Genomic DNA, 7,571 nt, shown 5'->3' with positions numbered 1-7,571 from the left:
TGGTTGTGATTTTTGGTTATTTTATAGAGTCTCTTATATATATTGATACATGAAATTACATAGTGCTTTTACATGCTAAATTTTAAATTTTGGATGATTTTTTGTACTTTTTATGTTGTTTTCATGATTTTAGGGTTTTAAGCTCATTTTCATGCAAGCCATGCATGCAAAAAGCATTTTTGGCCCAATGTTAGAGCTCATAGCCAAAAACACATTGATTCGCATTCCTCCATCCATGCGGCCAAGATGGAGTTCTACTTGCACAAGGACTTTCCCATGGTCCATTACATTTGGCTACTTATAACCTAAAGAGGATTACATTTGGACTCCAACATGTTCGACCATAAGAGATCTAATCTTAGAGTGTTTCCTTTACTTAGCCATGAAGGAATTGTATTTGCATAAAGACTCTACGTTTGGCTAGCTCACTTTCAAGAGGGATTCAAGCACACATGTGACATTTAAAGAATTTTAAGCTACCATGGACTCTAGCATAATCGGCCAAATATGTTTTATTTAAAAAAAAAACTCTATCCATTTGACCATGCAAAGAGAAAGCTTAGTTTGCAAGATCATGGACTCTCCAATCATTATCATATTCAGCCAAGACTCCATTCAAGAAAGCCTTATTGTAATTTTCACTAAAATAGAGGCTACATACATTTGGCCAAGGAGAGATTCAAAGGGATCATGGCATTTTGACTTAGCTTTGAAAAGTTTTGGTTGGAAGAGGACTTTATATTTTCAAGAGTTGGATGAAATTCAAAATTTTGCTCTTGAAATCCATCTTAGCTGAATCTAAGAGAAGAAATTTATCAAGATTTAATCAAGCATTGATGAAGGGCTAAGATTGCACCTTGAAGACCCCATTCAGCTAAGCACATTTAAACAAGAGAAAACCCATTTGATCATGCTTTTTTAAAAGATGAAGATGAAAATAAAGCTATGCCTTATCACCTAAAATTTAAATTTGAAAACACATCTTTTAAAGCCTGCCTTCTTGGCTGAATTCCACTCTATAAATAAGGAAGCCATTCACCCTATTCCATAATCTTATTTCTCACTTCTTTTCACTTTTTTAGTTTTTAGTTTTTTTTTTTTAGTTTAAATTTTTAGATTAGGTGACAGATTTACCAATAACAAAGTTTCGTTCTTTAAAATTCTTTTTCAATTAAAAAAGTATTTTTTCCTAAAATCTTTTCTTTCATTATTTTAGTTCTAAATTTTGTTTTTCCTTTCTTAATTTTGGCAAGCATACTTTTTATTTTAAAATTGATTCAAAAATTCCTATTTCTTTCTATAGGCTTCGACTGCCACCCTTTGATGATATACAATTTTAAATTTTATGCAATCATTCTTCTTTACTTTAAGCATTTAGCATTCTTAATCTTTCTTTGTTTTTCAAGTTACAATTATTTCTTTTGGATTTAGTTTTCGGCTATATTCTTTTACTTCCCAAGTAATAGTTGGTGAAGACAAGATCTAGGTCTACAATTGCTTTCAATCTTTTTTTTTTTTTTATTTTGCAACCAAACCCAAGTTTTCATCTGTTTAGATATAGGAATCTAAGATCTTACCTTTGATAATTGTGAACAACCCAACATTGTAATCTATAATCCCTTGGAAGATGATATTGGGATACTTCTATTATTATTACTTGATCTATGCATTTGCAGGCTATACTAAAAGCAGCAATCAAGTTTTTTGGCCCCCATTGCTAGTGATTATAACGATGTTCTCAATATCAATAAAGATTTCTTAACTTTTTATAATCTAAACTTTTTTATTTTATTTATTTATTTATTTTTTGCTTTTCTTTGATATTTTTTTATTTACATATATAGATGCAAAAGTGTTGACTTAGCTCCAGTTGATCAAGAAATTGAAAAAATATTTAAAAAAGAAGAAAAAAGCAATCAACACCACCTGCATCCACACCTATGGTTAATATAAACAATGAGAGGTAAAAACCTCAAAAGACTATGCAGTACCTAATGCAAATGGTTTTCAGCCATCCATTAAAATGCCAACTATTCAAGCTAACAATTTTGAGATCAAGCTTTCAATTGTACAAATGGTCCAAAGTTCTGTGCAATTAGAGGACTACCTAACGATGATCATAATCTTCACTTTTTTAACTTTTTTGAATTATGAGATACTTTTCACTATAATGATGTTTCTGATAAAGCTATGAGACTAAGATTATTTCTTTTTTCTCTCAAGCACATGGCAAAAAGTTGGTAGATATCATTATTGCCTGCTTTAATCACCACATAGGATGATTTGGTATAGAAGTTTCTAGCAAAGTTTTTCCCACTAGCCAAAACAACAAAGTTAAGGAATGAGATTACACATTTCTACAAGCAGAAGGTGAAACATTATATGATGGATGGGAATAATTTAAAGAGCTGTTAAGGAAATGCCCACCCTATGGATTACCACAACGACTTCAAATACAATTTTTTTATAATGGTCTCACACCACCCATGAGAACCACATTAGACTTAGTTGTTAGAGGGGCAATTATGAGCAAAACTTTTGAGGAAGCAAATCAGCTAATTAAAGAGATGACTACTAATAACTATCGATGGGGCATGAAAAGAAAGGTAAGTAAAAAATCTACTAGTTTATTTGAAATAGATGTTATCACCTCCATCAATTCTTAGTTAGTTACCCTCACCATAAAGAATGAAGCCTTAGGAAACCAACCCCAATCCAACTAGGTGAATGCTATCCAAAACCCTTTTGTGTCATGTGATATATGTGAAGGTCCCCATTCTAATGAAAAATGCCAATTTAAGATAGTTAATGTCCAATACATTAGCAATCTAAGCCAAACAATAATCCCTACAGTAATACCTACAACCTCGAATGGTTAAACCACTCAAATTTTTCTTGGAACCAATCAAAACACCAACCACAAATAACCAAAACAATAACTACCACCTCAATCCACCAACTTACAACCTACCCTAAGAAAAGAAACCCAATTTTGATTATATGTTGACCTAGTTAATGAAAGCCAATAATGCCAACATTCAAAGCCAAGATGGATCTATCAAGAACCTAGAAAATCAAATAGGTCAACTAGCCTAAGTCATAGCCAACCTTTTATAGGTACTTTTCCTAACAACACTGAATCCAACCTAAAAAGATAAGGTAAATAAGGATGTAATGTGTCTATTCTTTGGTAAATGATGAGATGAAAGATTCTAATGAAGAGGATGATTTCATGGATGAACGTACAATGGAAAACCTCCCAAGTTTTTCAAAGTAAGTTAAAGTAGATTTTATGGGAAAAAATATTAGAAGATGAAAAACTATTAAGATTTGAAAAAAAAAATTCTATAGGGTTTTGACCTCATGGCATTAGAGGCCTTTGAAAATATTAAATAAAACCCTAAGAAAAAAACTACAAAAATGAAATATGAAGAAGATCCTAAATAGTACATTGAAGGGTATGCTAAAGAAAGGCCAAAGCTACTACAAGTAGGGAAGCATTATTAGAAAACATTTGGCTTAAACAAAAAGAGAGTTCAAAATGAAATAGTCTAAGAAAAAAAAATTTTCCTTAAAACAACTAGGATTAAATTATGAGTTAAAAAATAAGGATGATTAAGATTGAACAACAGGTTAAATGAAGTGATCGAGCTTGAACTGTAGGATAAATAAAGTGACCGTTAATCTGGGCCTGCACGTCAACTAATTTGGGTTTTCACACTAGCTAATTATGAGCTTACGTGCTAAATAAATTAGGCTTAAATTTTCATATATGCCAACTAAACTAGGCTTTCATGCCACCTAAACTAGGTTTGCGTGCCAATTATACTAGGTTTAAATTTTTATTAGTGCTAGCTAAACTAGGTTTAACTTTTCATGAGCACCAACTAAATTAAGTTTAAAACTTCATTGGTACCAGATAATTAGGCTTAAATTTCATTGGGTGCCAACTAAATTGGGTTTAAATTTTTATTTTGTCAAATAGACTGGCCTTAAATTTTCCTTGGTGCTAGCTAATTTAGGCTTAAAATCATTGGATGCCAAATAATATGGGCTTAAACTTTCATTGGTGCCAATTAAACTAGGCCTAAATTTTCATTAGTGCTAGATAATCTAGGCTTAAATTTTCATTGAAATCAATAATTTGGGCCTAAAACTTAGATGGACTTAAATATTTTTGTGGTGGCAATCCCTATGAAAGATGTGAAAATTTCCTTTATAATGAATTGGTTGGTTTAGCACCAAAAAGTTTTTGTTAATTCAAAAGGACTTCACCGCCTAAAGGGTATAAAAAATGTGTATATAGCTAATTTGGGTTTATATGCCAACTAATTTGAATTTATGCACCAACCAAACTGGGTTTATGTGCCAGCTAAATTGGGCTTATATGCCAGCTAATTTAGGCTTAAATCCTATATGCCAGATAAACTGAGCTTACATTCTTTCTTGGAAACCAGAATAATTGGACCTAAATTTTCCTTAAGAATTGGCAATTCCTATCAGAAATGAAAGAGATGAAAATTTACTTTCCTAAAATGAATTTAATAGTTTAACACACAAAGTTATTATTATTATTTTTTTATTTAAAAGGGTTTCACCACTTGAAGGGGATAAAAGACACGTATACTTTTCCATGCAGGCTCACAGATGAAATAAAGTTTTTCTAAAAAAATGAATCCTTTGAAAACCAAACATGTTAAACACTTTCTTTAGCCTTCAAATGTGACATTTAATATATGTCAAAGTTAGCTATAAAGATTTAAGATTTGGAAAAGTTATTTGGGAATAAGAAAAGGTTAAGATTTTCAAAATCAACCCTTCTCAAACTTCTTAGACTTTGATATTACGGATCTCACAAAAAGGTTTGGCTTGTCTTTGTTCAATATCCATCTCATTTAGTATTAGGAGTAGCTTTTAAGGTTTGCTCTAAACTGTCTTCTTGTAAGGTTTTCACCTTAGAGCCATATTCATTTTTTATTTATTTTTAATTATTACACCCTATTCTTAAGAATTCAAACTTATCCGAAAAAGGGGATAATGGTCTAAAAAAAAGATTAGGTAATAAAAGGGGACCAAAAAAATTCATGGATTTCATGACCATTTTTTAAGAGAAGCTCTTCAATTTTTAAGCATCAATTCTTGATCCAATATGGACTTTTCATAGGATGTAACATGAGCCAAGGTTTGGGTTTTTAAAGAAAAAGATAAACAGGCCCAAAATAAATGTCTAGGGTAATTAAAGCTAAGGTTTATTCTTTCATTGGAAGGATTAACCTTGGGGTATATTCCTTTTCATTTTTATGTGCTTTCCACCCATTCACCTCTTTTGTCTTCTTTTCTTTCTTTTGCTTCTTTTTTTTCCTTTTTTTTTCTTCTTTCTTTCATTTTTCCCCTTTTCTTCACTTTTTCTTTTTTCAGTTCACTTTTTCATTTTTTCTTTTCCTTTTTCTTTAAGTGAATCCAAAACTTTCAAAAACTTTTATATTGGGCTTTTGCCCCAACATATGGGATTCTTTTTGCCCTTTAGTGTGAAGGGCAATCCTTAGTTAGGCTTATTGTAAAAGAATTTTACCAAGCTCAACGGGGATAGCAAAGGATAATTTTTTTACATTTGTGAAATGATGATGAAAGATGGTAATTTGTCATTTCACACATGGTCACTTAAATTGAAGTGTAGCTCTTTTCAAGAAAATGAATTTGAAGAAAAGTTTTTTATTTCAAAAGTTTTCTCTTTTTTTTTTTTTTATTGCTTTTCAATTTTGGCTTTCTTAACTTTTCTTTTGGCTTTTCATTTTGGGCTTTTGGATTTTTTCTTTCTTTTTTTAATAAAATTTTTGAATTTGTTAGGTTTTTATTTAGATTTATTCAAATTTTTTAAGTGCATGATGTCATAACCATTTTCTATCTCTTTTTTTCTTTTTTTTTTCTTTTTCCTCTTTTTTTGTTTTTTTTTTTTTTGCATGTACCCATAACTCATACATAATCCACTTTTCCAGTAATGCGCTTCATGAAAAATGGCTTATTTTAACAAACAAATCATCCTAAATGAAAGTTATTGCAAGAAAAGGGTCATGTGGAATGAACAAGAAAACGATCATGTGGAATAAACCTGTTTAAGGTAGTAAAGGATCTGAGTTACTCCACAAAATAGAAACAAATAGGTTAATCATAACTCAAGCTTTTTTAAAGGTAAAGGTCTTTTTTCTTTGATCAATGTGCTCTTAAGACACTGGACCGGTTCAATTTTAAGATAGAAAGCTAAGAAGTTGTAAAGCTTGAGGGCATTTTATAGGACTTGGGGTGGCTTTGATTTTGATATTTTTGGAACTATAGTGTAACATTGACATGTCAAATTACTGTATTTGAATTCTTAAAAAAAATGTCATGTTTGCCTAATCTTTTAGGAACCATATTTTCTTTCTCCTTTTTCAATTACATGTTTCATTATTTATTACTTTGAAAAAGAATATCACCCTTTAATATCATAACATTATCATGTGAAGGTAAGGTTCACAAGTTAAAGTTTATGGCTTTTGAAAGGTCATAGCTGATGAATGAGATAAACTAAATGATTTAAAAAATGGGTTTAAGTATTTAAGAAATTCCTAATAATGATCATCAACTCTTCTAAAACTCAAAACTATCATTTTTCCCTTTTTTGTCTTTTTTTTCACTTTTTTTCTTTTTTTTCTTTCTCTTTTTTATTTAACGCATTTCTTTTTCTATATTCTCGATAATTAACTATGTGGGGCATTATTCAAATCTAACATGTTTCTCTTTTTTACCATTTTCTTTTAAAGAAAACCTACAAGTCCAAAATTTAAAAAAAAATTGAAAACATTAAATGATAATATAAATCCATGAAACACTTATGATGCCTAAGATCCATTCATGTAATGCAAACACTCAACCTTAACCCAAAAAATTCATATTTCCAATAGTATTCTTGATATGACACTTAAATTTGTAGAAACAAAAGTTTCCCACTTGACACTTCAACATTAGCATTATTGACCCTCAACTTCATCGTTATCAATCATTAAAACCACTAACCAATTCTTTAAGTTTTGCAAGATTTACATCCATCTAGGCTTCAAATGTATCTTTGAAGGTAGTACAATCTTCTATAGAATGCCCTTTAACCCTATCATGGAGTTCACACTTAGCATTGGATCATACTACTTCAGGAAATGAGGTTTTCTAGGTTTTACAGGGACAACATAAATCATGAGTTTTTTGACAAGTAAGGTGAAGAGCTTAACATAAGACATTGAGAGTGAATGATACATCTTAACTCTCTTTTTTTTATAGCTTTTTGAATGGCTTGGGTTGATCCTTTGTTTTGTAAATATTTGTGGTGAAGAAATTGGAGCACACAGATAATGTGGTTGAAGAAAATTACTAGCTCGAGATGTTGATCAAGAACAATATGGTGACCATTAGGAATAGTCATTCACCAATTCTTCCTGCACCATGGTAAGATTTTTTTTTTCATTTGCCCTCCAACAATTGTCTCATAGGCGTATTCATCAAACATATTCCCTTACATTTAATTATGAGCTTTCACGTTG

General features: G+C 30.7%; 1 non-coding gene across 1 annotated transcript; it reads right to left on the bottom strand.

Moving 5' to 3' along the window:
• Positions 1-2,331: 2,331 nt before the first annotated feature.
• LOC149519738 (small nucleolar RNA R71) lies at positions 2,332-2,437 on the bottom strand. The gene has a single exon (XR_016341164.1). It is a non-coding gene; the product is annotated as a small nucleolar RNA R71 (small nucleolar RNA).
• Positions 2,438-7,571: the final 5,134 nt, after the last annotated feature.

The sequence above is a fragment of the Durio zibethinus genome, chromosome 3 (genome assembly GCF_047325235.1).
Source record: "Durio zibethinus cultivar Kanyao isolate XHJ-2024 chromosome 3, ASM4732523v1, whole genome shotgun sequence".
Classification (NCBI taxonomy): domain Eukaryota; kingdom Viridiplantae; phylum Streptophyta; class Magnoliopsida; order Malvales; family Malvaceae; genus Durio; species Durio zibethinus.
Note: the sequence above shows the minus strand (reverse complement) of the source record. Positions and strands in the feature narration are given on the sequence as shown.